This window comes from Zosterops lateralis, assembly GCF_965231275.1.
Source record: "Zosterops lateralis genome assembly, chromosome: 6".
NCBI lineage: Eukaryota > Metazoa > Chordata > Aves > Passeriformes > Zosteropidae > Zosterops > Zosterops lateralis.
The window spans coordinates 10,524,056-10,544,598 of NC_139761.1; the positions used below are offsets into that span (position 1 = coordinate 10,524,056).

Sequence of the window (20,543 nt, forward strand, 5' to 3'; positions counted from 1 at the left end):
TACCTGACCCTACACGTGCCGCGCTTTCGGTCCCACCGCCACAGCTGAAGTTGCGGGACTTTGTAACACCAGACCAAGATAAGCCAGCCAGGAAGGAATTGCCACAAACTTCCACAGCTATAAAACAGGGGGGTTTGTGGCTTTCTGATTTTTTTTTTTTTTTTTTTTTTTAAATCTCAGTCATGTGCTACAATTCACCTTTGGTCCCCAGGAAGTGGAAATGAAAGGCTACTGCTGCTAACAAAGTAGCAGCAATGCTACTTCAGACCATAATCATAGTAAGTAACATGCTAATGAGTGGTTACAGATTCTGGCAAAACACACCCAAGGCCAGTGAAAGCCCAATCTGGCTCATTCTAGAAATACAGTACCTGGAAAAATAGGCCAGCACTGAGATTTATAGAAAACTCCTGGAATAAATGCTTACTCAAAAAAGGAGATCTGCAACTCTATGCTTTCCTCACCAAAACCATATAGAAAGTACAAGTCAGCCCATTATACCTACAGATGTCATGAAAGTAGTACAAATTTCTGTACTAAACATTTACATATTAACTCAGCAAAAAAGTTCTAAAAACTCTTAGCTCCCATACTGACTTCAGACACCAATTATATCAATGACCTGGGTCACTGCTCCTTCATATTCTTAGGTATAAATCCGAATTTAGTGCAGGGAGTTTTGCACTTTCAGCCTCTCCTTTCCCTCCTAAGACACCAACCAACCCCTTCCAAACTACAATTAAGGTGCCTCCAAAGTTTTACTCTTACTAAACAAGAGCACTCCACAGCTGAACAGCAGCATTATGACAGTGCTACACCCTTAAAAATCTGGCATGGAAAAAAAGTCCAAATATACTGGTAAGACATAGAAAGGATTGGGGATTTAGCTCCTAAGATTAACATAAAAAGAGGAACATTCTCAGAACAACTGAAAATAATTGATCTTGAAAATAATTCCGTATTATATTGGAAAACCAAAGTGAAAACTGACTACGAAAAATATTTTAATACTAATGAAGTACACAACTGTTTCTCAACCTGAATACACTAGATAATTCAGTGAAACTATTACAAAGAATTTCAATGAATTACAAGCAATAAAAAAGGCAATCAAAACTTTTACTTTCCAACAAGCAGTTATTGTTGCATGCTACAACATACAGAAATTACTTCCATTATCCTTTATATGTTAGTCAACAAAAAGTACCTTACCTTATTCTCCACTGTCTGAGCACAGAGGATTAAAAACAAAGTATTAGGAAGAAACTGCAGGTGTTTTGTATCAAGAAGAAAACCCAAACCACTGCATCAATAAGCTCAGGGGCTGTCCAGCATGCCATGCACACTATAGGGACATTTAATGAAAACTTATCCACATCCTTTTTCTTTTTGCAAGCTTCCAGACTTCTGAAGTGGAAACCCAAAGACAGCTGTTCATTACCTCCTCCAAAATGCAGATCTCAGCAACACCACACTGCAAGAGGAGCCACCACAGCTTGATTTTCCCTCCTAGTAATTCCCTCCTTGCCAACTACTGCAGTGCAGTCTTTCCAAGGGCTGTGCAAAATGCAACTGGGGGAGGGCTGGAAGAGCCCGGCAAAGAAACAGCTACAGCAAAGTTCTTTCAAATCATCTCATGACTTCCTAGTCGTGGGCTGAAAGACATAAACTGCAGAGTTTGGTGGGATCTCAGCATTTTCTCTGCTGTTCCTCCTCTCATGTTTCTGCCTACTTTTTATTTCATTTTTCACAGGATAATTTGAGGATGGTACTTTGTGGCAAGGCTAGAGGGAATGAAGGGAAAATAAGAAGCAATTTTGTTATAATAAAGCTGCCTTTAATTCTCATAACAATAGTATTTTAAAGGATTAAAACCAAAATGTCTTTTAAGGTTTAGGGTGTTTTGGTGTTTTCACAGTTCAGGGGAGAGGGAGATACTGGAGGATTTTTTTTACTTTTGTTGCTTAAATTGGGGAGTTTAGTCAATTAACTACTTAGCACTTGGATGCTTTCCCTATACAATTAAAACTGCCATGATTACACAACAGCAGTATTTGTGAGACAAGTGCCCAGCAGGGGCATTTGTAATTATTCCCCAAGTGTTCCACAACAGCAGCAAAAGAATACATCCAAATATTAAAGAAGCTTTCAGAGAAGCTGTGGGGTTGGAAGGGACATCTGGAGACCATCCAGACCAGCCCCCTGTGCCCAGGGAGGGTCAGGCAGAGCTGCCCAGCACAGCCACCCATCAGGATTTGCAGAGTGACTCCACCACCACACTGCCTGTTGCAGTGTTTGAGCAGACCCCCAGTCAAAAGCTTTTCTTCTACTCAGAATTTTATCCTTTTTTTTTCCTTAATTTATGCCCACTGCCTCTCTGGACACTAGAAGTCTAACCTATAATTTGAGTTACCTCCATCCCTCTCCACAGCTGCGTTTAAGAGCACAGGGAGCAGCAATGAGCCCTCAGTCAGCCAGTTGTTGGCTCATTTAAAACAATAGGCTCATCACTGCTTTCCACCCCTCCTTCCTTCTGCATCCTGCAGAGCCAGGCTCCAGGCCAGATCTTTTAGCTCATCACAGCTGCCTACCATCAGCAACCTATTTTTCCTGGAGAGCCAGGTCCTCCCTGGAGGAGCATCCTGCCCAGTCTCCTCTGGTTCAGCCTCCCAGGAACACCAGGCAAGGCTGGGGACACGCTGGCAGGGACATGGAAAGCTCAAAACCCTCCACAGCCCCCTGGCAGCTCCCCACCTTCTGTGCAGCCCCCAGGAGAGGGGCAGTATCCAGCAATCAGAGCGTGTTATATGGGGATGAGCAGAAAGGAAATGGCAGAGTTTAGAGGTAGATGCATCCTTGGGGCGTTTGCCTCAAAGCAGTGCAAAGGCTGGCTGGTTTTAGGGGCATGTTTCAAGGTTTTCCTTTCCCTTTATATTCCCTTGCCAATATAATGGGCAACATAGGTACAGATCCAATGAACACAAATACTAACCCACTCCCCCACCAACAGATGGGAGGAAGATTAATTTCTCAAAGCTGTGCACAAGTCCTTCGCTCACTCTTTGCAGGGGCTCCTGAGTTTCATGCACTGAAACAGCAATTTTACACTTTTCTTCTAACATGGCTTAGTTAACACTGACATTCCTGTAGTGGACAATATATATCCAGTTTAGGCTCCCAAACAAAGCTTTAATTAGTTTTAAATTTTTATCTATTGAAAATAATTTACCACTAAATGTCATCTTCAGCTTCAAATCCCTTCCTTGGTTTGCAGGCCAGGTGACATACAACATTTTAAAAACATGATCACAAATTTGAAAAGGTGAAAGAGAGGCCTGTTGGCTTCGAAACAGAAGAACAAAATCAGAAAAGGTATCAGAGGCTTTCTGTGTGACTTAAAGCACTTCTGTGTATTTCTATTCTCCTTTGGTGAGGAACAGATCCCCCTTCTCTGATCTTACCTGGGCATCTACCAAGTTCCCATCTCTTCATGTGAATTACCTTGTATAATAGGACTCCAGTCTTAAGCTGGGAACTGTCAAAAGTGAAAAAAAATAACTAGAAATAAGGAACACAAAAACAATTATATCTTGGTAAAGTTGGGGAGAAGAAGGACAAAAATATCCCTTTCCCCTAAAAAACAAATATAAATGGCAAAAGATGTTTAATTACTTTTTTTGGTTTCTGCAGTTAGTCTAAGACTAGCAGCTTAACACTTCTTAACCTATTTTGCTTCAGGATAGTGAAAATTACTCTAAGACAGTCATGTGCAGCCTAGTTGCTTTCTGGCAGGCATTCACATACCAGCACAGAGGCACACAACATTTCCAAACACCTAGCACCAACTTAGATGTGGCCAAGGGAGAAAAAAAAAAATCTTACAGAAACATAGTAAGTCTGCTTCATAAATTGTTCATGGTCCTGTGTGGGAGAGTAAAAGAGAAAGAGAAAGAATGTCCAAGTATTGCAGCAGACTACTTCCTTTTCCTGCTCCCTTCAGATGTTACTTCTAGATCACAACCTAAAAAGGACTTGTTATACTGCTAACTGAACCTACAAAAAGAACTTATTGTGACAAAAGCATGAACTTCTGTATCATTACACCATCATTAACTCACATAATTTATTACCAATGAGAAGTTCTTAGTCACAGCGCTTAAAACATGTCTAGTAATAGTGTAGCAAAAAGCTCGATTTTTTATCCCTTTCCACAGAGAATTTTCAAAGTGTCTCTCTACCTTCCAGCTTTATGAAGCTGTACCTGTTCCAAGGAAAAAGCCACAGAGTGGTCCCAGAGCATCACCTGCTGCTCCTCTCCAAAGACACAACTCCCATCGCACTCACCTGCAGGACCGATGAATTTCCTATGTTCGTGTCAAGAAGTTGAAAGGAGCACGTTTCACTTCTTTTATCCATTCCTAATTTAAAGCTTAAACTGAAGGCAAATAGAACTAACTTTTTTTTTTTAGAAGCATATTTTTTTAAAAATTCCAGAAAAAGTAGAATGGAACAAGGAAGGAAAGCACAATCCCAAACATATTTAAGGTACTGTTCTAAAGGATTCAATTAGGCTTGGCTGACTGAGGAAGCTGGTTACCACCTATGACTTCTAATCATACATTTAATCTGTTTGAAATCAAACATCTGAGGGCAAGATTTTTTTGTGAAATAGAGATAATAATTTGCTTACCTTCCTTGCAAATACAACTGATGAAACAAAAAAACCAAGCCTCCATATACTATCATGCAAATTAAGTCCATCAGGCAGAATGCAGAACTTGCCAAATAGTCCATTCTCATTGTGTGCAAGACACACAATGAGACAGAACAATGCTACAAGAGCTTTTATTTGTAGAAATGAGAATGAAACTTGTGTTGACTTTTGAGGTATCACCTTCATTCATAACTAAACCAAACCCAGGCACCGAAGACGATTTGTTAAATTAATATCAACTGAAAGATGTGAAAACACAAAGGAGAACAAGGTACTTTACAGTGTCATGCAATGATACCAATACTACAAAAAACAACCAAAAAATCCCACCCAAAAGCACCCGCCAACTCACGCAACTGTCATGAGGTTTCTCAACGTACATATTAAAAACATATACAGCAGAAGAATAGTTCCTACCTACCTGTTTACACGAAAAAAATTCACAACACAAACCCCATGACACACAAGACTGCAGTCTGTGCTTCCGACAGATTAATATATTGTTTCCCACTGCTGAGAGCTGGTCTTGATTCAGTTAAAGCCTAAGCACTTAGGCTTTCCTGCTGGGAAACAAACAAGTCAAGTCGGTTTCAAGCATCTCCTATTAATATATAGAAACAATTCTCACAAGCCTGAAGGCAAAAAAAGAAAAATAGTAGGTAAAGGCTGCACTAAACCGTAACAAACTACAGCAAATCAGAAAGCTGCACTGAAACTTACTAGTTCACTAGAAAATTCATTGCAAAAGTCTGTTTACTTCATGGAGGAAGTCACCACCACCATCACTGAGTCAATATCTACAAGAATGTTTTACATAATGGGAAAATTTTTATTGGCCAGAGGTTCACAGTGTTCTTAAATTTCCAGAAACTGCAGATGTAAAGATACTTCTGTTAACCTAAACCAAAACCAAGAAAAGAAACTCTGAGATGCATGCTCCATTTCACAACACAGCTCTAATTTTCCTGGCTACTGTTCTTCAACCTTCTCAGCAAAGGAAAGACTTACACTCTTGATAGTAAAAGGAAGGAAATGTGAACACTGGAAACAGAGGTACCTTTTAGACTACCACCAATGGTACTAAAACATATCAGCCAGCATAAAATTTTGGTTAGCACGTCGTTGCCATTTCTGAGTTGTGACACTAAGAACTGAAGTAGCTTAAGGAACCAGTTTTATTCTTGCAGAAAATTAGTGAGCCAGTCAGAACATATTTACAAGAAAGCATGATACCATCTTAGCTCTTCCATTTTCACTTTACTTAAAAAAGTTAATAAGAGAGCCAAGAGTCATTAGTCAGTAATGAACTGAAAGGAGTTCCTTCCTTCTTTTAACAAGGAGAATATGCTACAACACCACTATAGTATAAGATCCAGTTTACTCCAAAGTAAAGTAGCTTGAATGAGGGAATCTTCCCTCAGTTTTCGGAGAGCTGATAACAGTTTAAGGATTATATTTAAAAACCAAAGTGTAAATTCAAAACATCGCACAGGTTATATTATTCCTCTTAATCTGCTAAAACTTACCAATTTAAAAACTCAAACTATATTTTAGTTCCTGCTTTTAAAATATTTGGGATGATACTTAAAAGTAAGCATTTTCACCACACAACTTTTTGAAAGTTAGAAATTGAGTTAATATTTTGAATTAATGTCATGGATCAAACATGCACAAGTATCAGGATTAGAGTTCTAAAAGGAACTTCAAATTACAAAGCTGCTCATAAACTAAAGTCTGTGTGTTAAATTTCAAAAGCACAGAGACCACATTTGTTTTAGTACTGAAGCAGCATAATTCTATTACCATGACACTGCAAAACCACTTTCTTAGCAGACCACAAAGCATTCAGGGGGACACACAATTAGAAGTTCAAATTCAGAGAGTTAAGTTCATATCCAGCCAACCCTTCGTGCTGGCACTCCATAATGCAATATATGAACAAATAGTTTCTATAGTTCTTACTTTTTATCTGCTTTTGGTGATGCAAATCCTTTCTAAAGCATTCTGTCCTACTGAAACATTCTCATCCCCCCCCAGTACATCAAGACATCCCATCTCACTTTTCCTCTCATAGACAATTTACCTATGTATTTGCCAGCAAAAGCCACATTGATGATAACAGAAGCATGAATGAGAAAGGTCTTCTGACTCAAGTACCTATATGCTTCTTTTTAAACTGAAACCTAGTGATGGTGGCTGCCTCCATTGCAAAACAGAACCAACTTGTAATTATGGAGAAAGAAACATGCTTTTTGTTTCCTGTTCTGCATGTGCTTTTTTGTCTTTCTGTTATCTGCTGATGCACTTATTCATCTGAAGGCCTAAAGTCTATGCCTGGAACATCCAGACCAAGACCAGCAATGCAGCTGCACTGCTCAAGTAAAAAGCAACATCTCCATGTTGTAATTAGCAAAGCATTCTCTTGGGTCCTCAGCACAGATCCCAAGGTGGCCACCAGTTCACATGGAAAGCAAACAGAAGCACAGCTCTGTTTCCTGGGATAGTGAACACTTCTCCTCACCTGCAACTAGACTCTTCTGGTCTGTCTTGACAGTGTGTACTTATATGGACTTCACCACCTTTATCCATAAACAGATACAAGTCCTCACCCTCCATGAACTGGCAGACTGCACTCCTGGTTTACCTTACTGAAAATCTACAGCCAGAAAAATACTGGCCTTAGGTCTTCCACTCAAATCTAAGAGCAAGCACAGCTCTTCCTACAGTGTTAAACATCTGGAAATCATGCTGGAGCAAGCTTAATCTGCTACTTTGCAAGATGGCCCTACAGAGCTCAGAACCCTTGGAGCTACTCTTATAAGCTAAGGTAACACCATAAAACCCATTGCCTTGATTCGGATAGGAACATAATGGCAGAGAAGCTTCACTAATTCTTTTCTAATGCTGTATCTCCACATGGCACAGGGAAGAATCTCAGTACAGTAATCCCAAACACGAAACTCACAGTGCGAATTAGGAAAAAACCTCCAAGCAAAACAAAATAACAAGAAATAAAGTACTAATAAAAAACCTAGACCAGAGATAAAGGATGAATTTAAAAAAGAAATCCTTCCAGCAGCAGTGAACAGCTGTGTTCCAGCCTATGGTCCATCCCCTGGTGAATGAGAAAAAGGAGAAGATGAAAGCAGGCAGAACACCACTCCACACCTGACAGGCTCCTATTTCTGTAATGGAGACTTGTGTCTTTCTACAGTGCTCTGCCCACAGACAAAGTCCCCAGTATGACATATTGTCTTCCCAGACTTCACACCTCCAGTCCAACTATCCACAAGTCTGAGTCCACACTGGAGACAACCCCGAAGCCTTCTGGGTTTAGACAACCACCCACTTTCATCTGGGCAAACTGCAGAAAGTGGTTACTGATCTAATGTGTAACACTCCAACATCTATTTCCCCCATTCATTTCTCCCTCATTTGGTATTGGTAATAGAACAGTTTTAGCAGTTAACACAATGCTGAAAATCCATCAGCCTGATTTCAACTGCCTGCTTTCCAAAGTTAGTTCGGATTGTCTAACTAGTTCTGCCACAGTCATAGCAAAGCTGTGATACTGTCAAAGAGGACTGATTGACCACAGTGGGTATCTGCAGAAAGAATGACCCCAAGTCACCACTTAGCCTAGCTACTGAAAACAGATTAATACCCTACATCATCTTAGAACAATGGAAGCTGAACCCTTCTGTATTAATTTACAGCCATTATACACCAGCCTCTGTACTCCTGCAGTGAACATCTGGATAAGTAGGGTAGCTGTAGGGAAACACTACCTCAAAAGTCACTTGTATCCAAACATTAAAGCTTTCTAAAAATATTTCTCTTTACAAGAAAATGAGTAGAGACCAAAAGAACAGAGAGACATTTTGAAGGAATTAGTTTAAGGAATGCATCATATGGGCTCAGGGAGCTCTAATAGGGAATAAGGCCATACAGAAATGTTATTAAAACACTCATTAAATGATCTTGTTTCTATTTTACTTAATGTATGTGATACTTGGCAATAGGCTCTGATGCTTGAGCCCTGGTGACTGACTACAACATTAAGATGTTGGTACATCTTTATTTGGCCTTCCCACTTCTTCCTTGGAATTTACTATGCCTGCAGTAGTGGGAAAAAACCAAAAAAAGGAAACACCAAAACAAACCCAAACCTAAAATCATGACAAAAATATGACTTGGTTTTTACAGTTTACTTCACAACATCACACAACAGAAAACTCATGTTCAGCAGTGATTTAAACAGTAGGTTTAAAAGTACAAAGTGAGTTCCAGTACTCTGCAGTCTGGGCCTAATCTTGAGTGATGGAGATAAACGATTTCATTTTGGTGTCAGTAACAGCATCAAGCCTGACACATTGCATCTACTCTTAACATGAGACTCTAGAATTTCATTTAATAATTCAGGACAGCCATACATATTTATTATGAAGAGCTTTCCTGTACATCAATAAATTCTTGCACAGGCACGTGAGACATGTATTCCTTTCTCAAAAGATACCTGTGCAAATAAAATCCTTCATTTATGCAAAATCTCGTGTTTGATCATTTATTTACTACTTTTATTTATTTTTTTTTAAAGCAGAAATACATCATCCCATTCATTTTTGGTGGGTGTATCACAGCCCTGCTCTTATCACTCCCTAGGCCTCCCTTCACTACCTTCCTCACCTAAAAATAAACAAGACACAACCTCAATACACTACAATATGTTGTCACTTCTTCCCTGTCCTCACAGCATCCTCTCTGCTCAATATGCCAGTGGGATATGCTGCTGGATGCCATTTTGGCTGCAGGAGCAACAGTTATTCCTCAATCTGGAGTCTAAGCACAGCAAAATGCTGTGACAAATCCTGTTAATTGCCAAATATTAGCCTGTAAACAGAGCTAGTCTCCTAACCACTTGAAAGTCAAGGTAGGAGGGGAGAAAAAAGATAAGGTTTGGTATTTTTAGGTATCTACTAAGATAGTGCAGAATACTATGAGCCTTTTCATGCACGATCCTGGACAATGCCAGAATCAAGGCTTTCTATTTGAGGTGAACCAAGCACAACTTTCTTCCTTCCTGATTCATTTCCACCTTCAGCTTTGGCCTCACTCACCAAGCCAACCATGTAACTAAGGAATGATAAGTGATATGACATCGTACCGCTGGACAACATCATACCTGCTATCTTTTAATTGCCCCTTTAAGGGTTATTATTAGCAAACTGGTAAAATACTAATGGCCAAATTCTCTCACACAACAACTTGCCCATTCTTCCAATTACCACACTGAGTTATTCTAAAATAAGCTATTAAAACCAAGAAGAATCATACTACTCTTGCCTACTACTTGAACCTGTTATATTTTGAAGAACTAACAGCATCTGACAATCACACATTCTAATCCTGGCCAAGGTTAAAAAGCAAAGATTTTTGCAAACTTCTCTATTTCTCTTTTTGAAAACAGAAAATTGCATGTGACACCCACTGGCTCTCTCACATTACTCCAACAGCTGTAAAGCTCAGGTCAAGTCTGTTAAGCTAGGCTTCCAGCTGCTAGATCTGAAATTATTTGAACTTTCTAACTCTAAGAAGTGGATTTTTGCTATGCTACTTCTTCTTCAAAAGAAAGAAAAAAGGATTAGCCTCAGTTTCTTATGAAAAAATGCATCTCTTGCATTTCTTGCTCAGTGCTTTCTAATGCTGCTAAACTTTTTTTGCTATCTGATTATAGTTACCTTGATTCTGTAAATCACACTAAAAATACTTCTACTAATGAAAAGAGAACCCAATCTGACTAACTTGATTGCTCTTGGCCAACAGCATTTCTAAAAACTAACTTTGGGATTTTTTTTTCTACTTACAGCCCTGTGGTGTGGAAGAATTCAAAGACCTCAGCAGCCTCACTCTGCTGTCTTTGAAGCAACCCTACCAACAAGGAGTACTTAACAAATTCACTTTTAATTTAGCTCATATCTCAGCTCTAACTACTGCAGAGAGAGTCAAGGGTCTAATCACAGGTGTTTAGTATGATTCCAGATGCCAAGTCCTGTGCAGAACTGGCAGATAAAAAGTTCAGCCATATGGAGGAGCTCATACTTTCTGAGCATCAACTTCACACCACAGGGGACAGACAATATTTAAGCATTTAAGACACAACTCAGTGCCTCTGTGTATAGGCACCATCTTTGTTCTCTTAGATTCTTCTAAAGTCAGTAGTCAGTCAGGGCTTAAGCAAAGAAATACCATCATGATGTGTTTAAGTTAAAACACAGCTCTTTAAAATGAAATGCTAGTAGACAGAGTAGAAGAAATCATAGAAACTCAAAAGATTCACAAGAGCGTTTCTGCTGTAATAGTCAATCAAATTAATTTCGGGATTTTTAAATAATATATTTCTTGAGACTGCAGCTCTTTCATGCTGCAGTATCCCCATCTACATGGCAGCAGGGTCTGAACATAACAGAGTCAATACTTGAACGGATGAGAGCTACAACAGAGGCAGCTGCTAAAATCTAAATCACCCACACAAAAAGCATATGATTGATTCCTTCCATACCTCTTTCCCATGATGACAGCCTGTCTTTTTAGTATTTTATCTAATCACTTCAAACTGAAAAAACTCCATACCTTAGGAAGTGTTCCTCCCTTTGAAAAGTTTTTTTTTTTTCTTAATAAAGAGAAGACCTTAAAAAGAAAAACACAGACATGGAAATAGTTCTAGGCAGAAGCCTGCTTCCATTAGGTATATAAATATTTCAATCCCAGCAGCACCACCTAATGGAGAGCTCACCAATTTTTCCCCTTCTTTAACATGACAAGTATTTGAGTTTGGAGGTGTTAACTACTGGTACTTTAGCACATGGCCTAATTATTACCCTATAAATTAGCTGCAAGGGAAGCCAAACCATTTCTCCATAGACAATCATAGTCCTTTTTTCTGCACACACCCACATTACATTCATGCAAAAATTTTTTACGTACACAAGACATTTGTTTAACCAGGAGATAAGATTTTAGGAAGATTTTAGTTAGAAGTCTCCAAAAAAACCCACCCAAACAACAATAACTGTGCAGCAGTGCCAGCTACCTGAGGCATGTTTCAACTTGCCCTCAGGAAGGAAAACAGAGATGTCACTTACTCTGAAGTGTACAGAACATTGACAAACCCCAACCTAAGATGAAGTTCTGCATTCCCAGGCACCTCCAGGCTGCAGCTCTGCTACAAAACACCCTATGGGAGATGTGCAGCAATTTACTGTAAGCATCAATACAGTGTGCAGCATGATGCCACACATGTTGAAAATGTCTGTCATTTATCTCTTGCAAACAGACATGACAGAACTTTTGCATAACTGGATACATGAGAAGTTGGTTTTTTGCTCGCTGCCTTTTGTCCTCCGTGTTCGTTATATAAATCACAACACTGTAAGCAAGGGTTCAACTACTTTGAACTTTTCCAATTAACTCAGCATATGGACACTTGTTCTGGAATAACTGCCTTTTTATGTGTGGCTCAGAGGACTTTCAAAGTCTGTCTGCCCAAGCTCATCTCAAAACAGTCAACTAATATACTGAGAATTCACACTGGAAAAAAGAAAACCAATAAAAAATCCCACCACCAAAATCTTAGTCATTAATTCTGCAGAATCACAGCATCATACTTTGGCTATACTAAAAGCTTTATTTACACAAATAGAATAATTCCAAGCTTCTTCCTCATTTATTTTGAGAGAGTCTCCTCTGCAAAAATATACAGAATGCAGTGGGTAGATATTTATTTGCTCGTCCTAAATCTGTCTTCAAAAAGCAAACAAAAGCAAACACAAAACCAACCAAACAAAAAAAATCCCAACACAACAACAACAAAAAACCTCAAACATCAACCAAACCACGCAAAGTACCAGAAGAGTAAATCCCCCAAAATTCCCAAAAAATCTTACTGGATAAAATACTGAAAGTTGCATGTCTAAATAATCCTTTTCAAAATGAAAGTGCAGTTCTCAGGAATCTGCAAGAAGGAAAGTGGAATAGGGGAAATTTATGGTGCCAGCTAGTGAAAAATATCTGATGAAATTCAATACTCAAATAACAATAAACTTGGTTTATCTTCCTAGAGACTGCAAGAGAATTTTTCTGTTCATGCTCAAAACCACACAGCTACAAAAACCACCTGCCAAAGAGTATGAGCAACACAACAGCAATATCTGCTAGCTGAACTACAGCACAGGATTCATTGGCATTTCCATCACATATTGACACCGTGGGTGAGTAGTGAGATGTATTTGCTAATCTCAACTATAGCATGCTCAGGTTCTGTAGATAGAAACATGATTCAACTCCTGACAGAGAACAGGACACTACTGACTTCAAGGGATACCACATGTCCTTAATTTCAAATGAAGTTAGCACAAATCCTTTGTTCCCTTCTCCCCACCAAAACACTGAATTTGAAAGTGCAATGAAAATACTACTGCATCAAAGGATTCCAAAACTGCTAAAGATGCACACACTTAACTCAGCAGTCTTCATTTATTGAGGTATCCAACCTCCTTCTACTCAAACTGCCAAATGGCAGCATTTTGAGAACATGGCATTTTACGACCACAAGCACTTTTTAATTTCATCTACTGAAAAGGGAACTGGTGTCCTAATCAAGTTCAACCACAACAGTCATAAAGATAAAAACATTCCCAAGCACGACAGCCTCTCAAGGATGTTGTGCTGAACAGAAAACAGGATGGTGCAAAGGATGGAATAAGAGCAAGTGTAGAATCACAGACATATGTACTTCAGACAACAGTAGGGTACACTGCAGTGTATCTTTGGTGGCCTGGAAGAGAAGAGCATGTTAATCCACCTGGAGGTGGGGCAGAGAGGGAATCACAGAAGCAGGTAGCTACAGAGAGGTTAAAGAAAAGTGGATTTTGAAGACAGAAATTACTTGCCAGAGTGTAAAAATAAATACAATCCTGGAAATGGGTATTTCAAGTGAAAAAAAAAAAGTCAATGGAAGGAAAAGGGAGAATGCAGTTACTTTGCTCAAGTGCAAGGATGAAACCATCTTGGAATAAAAGTCATCTGCCAGCAACTCTAAAACTGCAAGAAATCTAATTGAAAGCAGGTTAAAATAAGTCCCTTCTAAGAATCAGAAGGACCAGCTGGAGAAATTAAGAGCATTTATGTGGTTTGGAGAAACAAGATGGAAGAGAAGCACAGCACGGACAAGAACAATCCACTGGTAACTGAAGAGCGTAAAATGCAGAAAGAGGAGTCACTTGGGATGGTTTAAAGGAGATTAAAACAAGAACAAGTTAAATTAAAATTATGAAGTTATACCTCCTGTGCAAAAATCAAGACTTACATCTGCAAGTCATTAATTTACAAGCCTCAACACACAAAGCAATCCACCCTCACAAGGTTCCTGTGCAAAGACACAGAGTGGGCACAGTCAATCTGGTACAGCACATAAGATCTTCATTATAAAAACCTCTAATAACTGTTCTAATTATCTCCCTCTCGCATGTACAGAGATGAGCTTACAAAACAAAATCCATTCAATTGCTAAAATTTGGTTTATGAGCTGGGCTTTGCTGTTACTAAATGGCATAAGTATCTTGCAAGCTGGCTCCATAAAATAAGTAAAAAAATGTTCCTTTTCTAGAACTTTCAAAGGAGAAAGCCAGGAACAAGTACAAGCACAGGAACAGCTACCACTGAAAAAATGCTGTCCTGTACACTCAGTTCATAGAGCAGTGCATGTTTGCTGTGGGTATCAATGGAAGAGTGAAGCAAGTGCTGCTTCCTGTCCCAGGATGCTGACGGTGCAGCTCTGCAGAGGAGGCAGCACTGGATGCCTCCACACAGCACTTGTAATTCACTCACTTTATCAACAGATGACGCCTGCACTGCCCTGCTGGGTCTCAGCACCTCATCATTTTTATGTCTCCAGATCATAGGAAAGTACCACTATTCCCATGTTGTTACTGACCAGGAAAACGGTCTGTATACGGAGCAAGAAGCTAGACAAAAAATAAGCCACTAGCTGCATCAAAGTTATTTTCAGAACTCCCAGTCAGCTACCACCTAAACCTGCAGGACACTCAAGTAAGTACCTCTTTTTCTTCCCAGCACATATTACACACTTAAGAAAACATCCTGACAAGGCTGATAACTTCAGGAAGAACATCAAGTTCAAATACACGAGAAAACAATAAACAAAACAACAGTGCATGAAGCATCAGCAGACTCCAAGTCTTTACTCATCCTGGTAATCCTAAAAAAACAAGTCCTAAGCACTTGACTGAGACATCATGCTTCCTCTCACTCTGTTTCTTCGGCACACTGAGTTTTCATTTTTCCTGGCATAGCAAAAAGTTTCAAGAGAAGGAAGTGACACTACTCTTAACTGGCCTGTGGCTTGATGATGAGAATACTCCCCAGGGAAGTAGGAAACTTGGACTGGAATCCCCCTTCTGCCCCTGGGACATGGACATGATGTCACATCACTCAGCACAGCAACATCAAAGCCCCTTGTTGGTTTGGCCCTAACTGAAAGGCCTACAGTGCACACATGTACAGGAATGAGAAAATACCAAAGCCCAGCCTCCAGGTCTCCTAGTTTTACACTGGTATCTGCAGTGGACCATCTTCCTCTTCTTGATAGATGTCAAAGCTTGCAGGAACAAAGGGGCAGCCAGGAAGGCACTTATCTCATACTGGCATCTGCAACACACTTTTGAAGACAGACGAAATACAAATTATTTGTTTTCCTAGACACCTAAGAAAGCTGTAAAGACTCACGGCATTTTGAGCTTGTCCTCAGTGTGCATATCTTACTTTATCTACAAAAATGCATTTTTCACATTAATGCAGACACCAAAACATGAGACAAAAGTCCAGTATTACTCCACATGTTAAATCTTTCTAATTATAAGCTACCATGCAGTCATCACTGAAACATGTAAAATGGAAGATTCATGACTTCTTTCACAAATACTTTTGAGAACCATTTACTGTTTGTGCATGAAAAGATTCACTTCAGAGCATTTACGTTACTACAGAATTAGTAGCAACTTTTATCATGGCAAATAATCTACAAATGTTTCTTCCACACATCAGAGAAAACTATTTTACAAATCAACGTTTTATGAAACTATATAAAATAATACCAGAACTATGAAATATTCCAACTTAAGGTGTTTCTGCTATGCCCACTGAGGTTCTAGTGCCTGCAACTGGCAAAAATTCAAATCTTGATGTCCAAGTACACAACACCCCAAGTTTCAGTACAAGGAGTGAGCAGGGGATGGAATCCATCACCCACATACAATATCGAACTTCTGCACACACAAACATGTTGAGACTTTGTTTCCCAGGCTGCCTTGACTAGATGAACAGCAGAACTTGAAATTCTACTAAAATCACATTTTATACATGCAGAGTAAAGCAGCGGGGAAGAATAATAGCACAGAAATCAAAGGCTTAACATTTTTTGGGGGGTGGAGAGGATTAGTGACCTACAGTTGTTGTATATAATTTTAGAGACACTTGCCCTGTTAACCCAGTTACAAAGCCAACAGTCAGTAGCAATTGAAGTCACAGTGGCAATGATAATTTTTTCAGGGCTCCAGAAGAGAAGATCTACATGAAGAAAACAAACACTCCCTCAAAGACTATGTAAATATCTCTCACTCTCACACACACAGAATTCTCAATACCAAATCACCTTTTGTTTAATTCTCTCGTTAAATTCTAAGATGTTTCCACTGGATACTTTCCTTACTTCCCTTAGATATCCCAAGAGCTTTTTTGCATTTATTTCCTTTTCTCTTCTTTCCCATTACAAAAAGAGAGAGAGAACACATCTCCCTACACTGTGGGCACCAAATGATAGTTCCCTGTAAGCTGACTCCCTTTTCCTCCCAATTCCCTATTCCTTTCTCCTGCCGCAAGAAAAAAAGACAGAAAAAACCCGAATCATATTGTGATTTGTCAAAACTAAATATACTGACTTTAAACTATCCATTTATGAGGGCATGGGCTTCCAGAAACCATGTTAGTAAAGGGCAGGCAGAGCTGGGAAACCAGTTATATTCTCTCTGCCAGCCCTTTAGTAATGTAGTTTCTACAGCACAACTTCATTGCCACAGGTTAAAAAGTTTAAGATAAAACCTGGTGCAACTACAGCGCCTCCTCTTGTGCTACAATCACACCTTTATTCTGCTGCACAAAACTACACAACTCTCCCACCCTCAGCTTCTTTTCCCCATATCTCATTTTGGTATCTCCAATTTCTCCCACCACTTCTGGTGTTCCTGAGTCAGAGACCAAAAATTCAAGGAGGTCTTGAATACAAGTATCCTATTCAGAAAGTATCCACAGCTTAAAAAACAAACAAACACAAACTTAAGCCTTGGCCAATTCTTTAAAGGAACTGTGCCCCAGTGTACAGATACATGAAACCAACGTGCAATGAGCAATCTTCACATATCATAAGATGCAGCACCTTCAACTAAGAAACACTATAATAATAAAAAAAAACTCTAATGAAATCCAGTAACTATATCATCTAAGATATAAGAGATCAAAATGCTTTATTTTTACAATATCTACTCATACAAGGCCAGTTTAGGATATTGGAGCAGATTTAAGTAATTCCTATTTTTAAACTGATTTTTCATCTGAAGAAGAACTATGATCAGCTGCTTATCAACCAAAAATCAAAGTTTTTGGCTTTTTGTATTTTCAGCATTGCCATATCTACTATAGAACAGCTGGACTTTGGTACCAAGAAGCCATTCCTCTCCTCTCCTCAAGTGTTCATTATGGACAAGAACAATGTAAAGATCTAAAATATAACATGATCCCAAGATCATTTAAAAGACAAAACTGTATTAACATAGACTAGTAACGCTTAATAAATAATCTTTGGTCACTGATGCTAACTACTGCCATCTTGCTGAGTTTTCCAAGGTATCAACAGTAAATATACTTACATGATACTCAAATTCTCTGAATCCATGCAAGAATGGCTTCTCAAAATTGGTATCATCAAACTTAATTGCAGGAGGACTCCAGAAAAGCCTAAGGACTGCATCATTTAGCACCCCCTTTTGACTAGAATTACTTTGCTTTGATACCAAATGCACTTTATGGTTCTATATTCTAGGTCCAGCTATTATTAGAAGCACATCACCAAGTCATATTTCAGTAAAACACCTACCATTCTCGTGCTGGAACAACCCAACTTTTATAACCCCCTAGTGCTGCCTGTTTGCAATGCCCAAGCCCACGATACATCAGTGTTTCCATTACCAGGCTCTACGACAAGGGGGTTCCCAGTGCAGCCATAAAAAACTGATTCCATCCAAATGTTCGAGTATTTCTTACCTTAAATGAATAGCCCCCTCCTTAATCACCACAAACAGCATTTAGATCTCAATCCCTATGTGGTAGGAGCCAATGGCTCATTTAAAAGGACAATATGGAGTATATGCTATGGTCTCTCCAGTTCTAAACAACCATCAATGCAGCCTTTTAATCCAGGCTTCTAGGGAAGCCAATTGCCATTTTAAATACAGATTTTTACTAACTATTCAAATTATACTATTTCATTTGTCTAGCACTGCTAGTACACCATTGTATCATGCACTAAACTCCTTTCCAGTCTCTGAATGCAAGTTCAGATTAGTGCTCAGTAATGCTACATTCATCCTATGGGACAAACCCGCAAGGAAAAACACACCATTCCACTCAAGAAAGAGAAAACGTGTAAATTACAATATACAGCACATAAGGATCGGATCTCAACAAGCCAGAGAAGTCACAGACCTAAAAAGACAGCGTATTTCAAATTGTATCAGTGGAACTTCCCACATTTCACTACTACAGAAAGGCAGGAGATGAGAGATGCCCTGATGCTGTAAAGGCTCCAGCAGAGGAGCACACACAGAGTCACGTCACACACCAGCTCCATCCGCACAACACGAGATTATACCCCTCAACATTAACACAATCTCGCCTGTTTTTCTGCAAATAATCCCGCAAATTTCAGCCACTCAAAGGACACAAACAAATCAACGTAAACGCCTTACCTTCCTATTTTACAAGCCACTGCAGTTCTCAGCTTATGAGTCAGTCATAGGTTAATCTGCAGAGGAATGACTCAGTATAAACTTTTAAACATTCATTATTATTATTTTTTCCCCTACCTTTCCCAACACGGCGATTCATTCAAGGCGCTGGAAGCGCGGCGTGGCGAATGAATGGCGTGAAAACAACACACTTCTCTCTCCGCGCTCAGGGCGGGCAGGCGGGCCGGGAGAAAACACAACTCCTCCCGCGGCCGGGCAGGGGCAGGGGAAGGGGAAAGGGCAGGGGCAGCCCCGGCGGGTCCATGGCCGGGCAGAGCGGCGGGGGCTCCGCCGCGGGGACGCGCAGCCGGGAGCGCGCTCCGCGCCAGGCGCGGCGCTGCCGGCAGTGCCCCTTTAAAGGCCGTCGGCCCGCCCCCAGCACTGCATATGGAGGGAGCCAGCAGCGAGCGAGCCTTCTCTGCATTCAAACGACACATCAAACGCCGCAAGCGCCGCCGCGGCTCCCGAGAGCGCTCCGGCCTCGCCTCCCGCCGCTCCCCGCACGGCACCGCGGGGCAGGGGAGGGAAGGGGCAGGCGGGGATAAGTGAGCGAAAAGGGGCACCTGCAGAGCCCTGGAGTGCGAGCGCGGCCGGGCAGGAGGGTCCGCGCCGCAGGCTGGTCTGTCCCGTCCCGTCCCCGGGCAGCGGCCCCGCCGAGGTCCCGGCACGGGCTGCGGGCACAGCGCTCGGCCCCTGCCCGGCGGCAATGCCTCGGTCAGCGCCGGGCCCCGCCGGAGGAGCGCCCCCGGCCCTGCCAGAGCGCCCCCGGCCCCGCCAGAGGAGCGCCCCCGGCCCCGCCGCCCGCCCGGCCCCGGCCCCGGCCCCTGGCCGGAGCGCCCAGCGCGGGCACCGAGCGCGGCCGGAGCCGAGCCGAGCCCCGCCACGGCGGCAGCGCAGCTCCTTCCCTCCTCCTCCTCCTCCTCCTCCTCCTCCGCCGCCCGGCCGAGCCCCGCCGAGCCCCGCGAGCCCTACCTGCCAGCCTGTGCGGGGAGCGGGGCGGCAGCCGGAGCCGGGAGAAGGCGACCGCCAGCCCGGCGGAAAGTCCCGACCGCTGTGCGCCGTCTCCCCCCGCCCAGCACTTCCTCTCCCGCCCGCTCGGGCTGGAAATCCCCGGCGAAGCCCGCTGCTCTCCCGGCTCCTCCCAGGCACCGAGGGCGGGCCCGGCACCGCCGCTCAGCGCGCAGGCGGCACCCGGGGGCCGGGCTTGCCCTGGCCGCTGGCCCCGGCTGCACCTGATGCTGCTGTCACCCCCCTCCTCCCGCGGGCACGGCTGGGCACAGGGGCCCCGTGCCGGGCTGGGCTGGGCCGGGCTGGGCTGGGCTGGGGGGATCAGCCCGGTGGTGCCCGCAGGGCCGCGGGGGCTCGGCCGGAGGGCGGGCGATGCTGCTGGGCACCGGGGGAAGGAGGGATCCGGGGCTCCGGGAGAGCCGCTCGCTTCCCCTGCCTTGTCCCGGGGGAGGAGCGGCAGCCCCGCCGAAAGAGCGCCGCGAACACAATAGCGTTTATTAAACAAAGAAAATGCCACTGGGAAGAATGGGAGGGAGGGAAAACAGTTGGGAGGGGGAGAATTGTCTGGAAGAGACCAGGAAAGAGCAGCGAGGCAGAGCAGAGCCCTCGCTCCCCGGTCGGGGCAGCCGCAGGTCCCAGCCCCGGCTGCGGGCAGGGATGGGGATGTTCCCCGCCGGGCTCCCCGG

At 42.1% G+C, this 20,543-nt stretch overlaps 1 protein-coding gene across 3 annotated transcripts in view; it reads right to left on the reverse strand.

Annotated features, from left to right (window-relative positions):
- The window catches only part of TRAF3 (TNF receptor associated factor 3), a 64,108-nt gene extending 44,191 nt beyond the window's left edge, over positions 1-19,917 (reverse strand). For all 3 annotated transcript variants that reach the window (XM_083864549.1, XM_083864548.1, XM_083864546.1), the window contains exons 1-2: positions 19,822-19,917; positions 18,811-18,866 (exon numbers count right to left, since the gene is read on the reverse strand). The gene's annotated coding sequence lies outside the window, so the exon portion shown is untranslated. The remainder of the gene's footprint in view (positions 1-18,810; positions 18,867-19,821) is intronic.
- Positions 19,918-20,543: the final 626 nt, after the last annotated feature.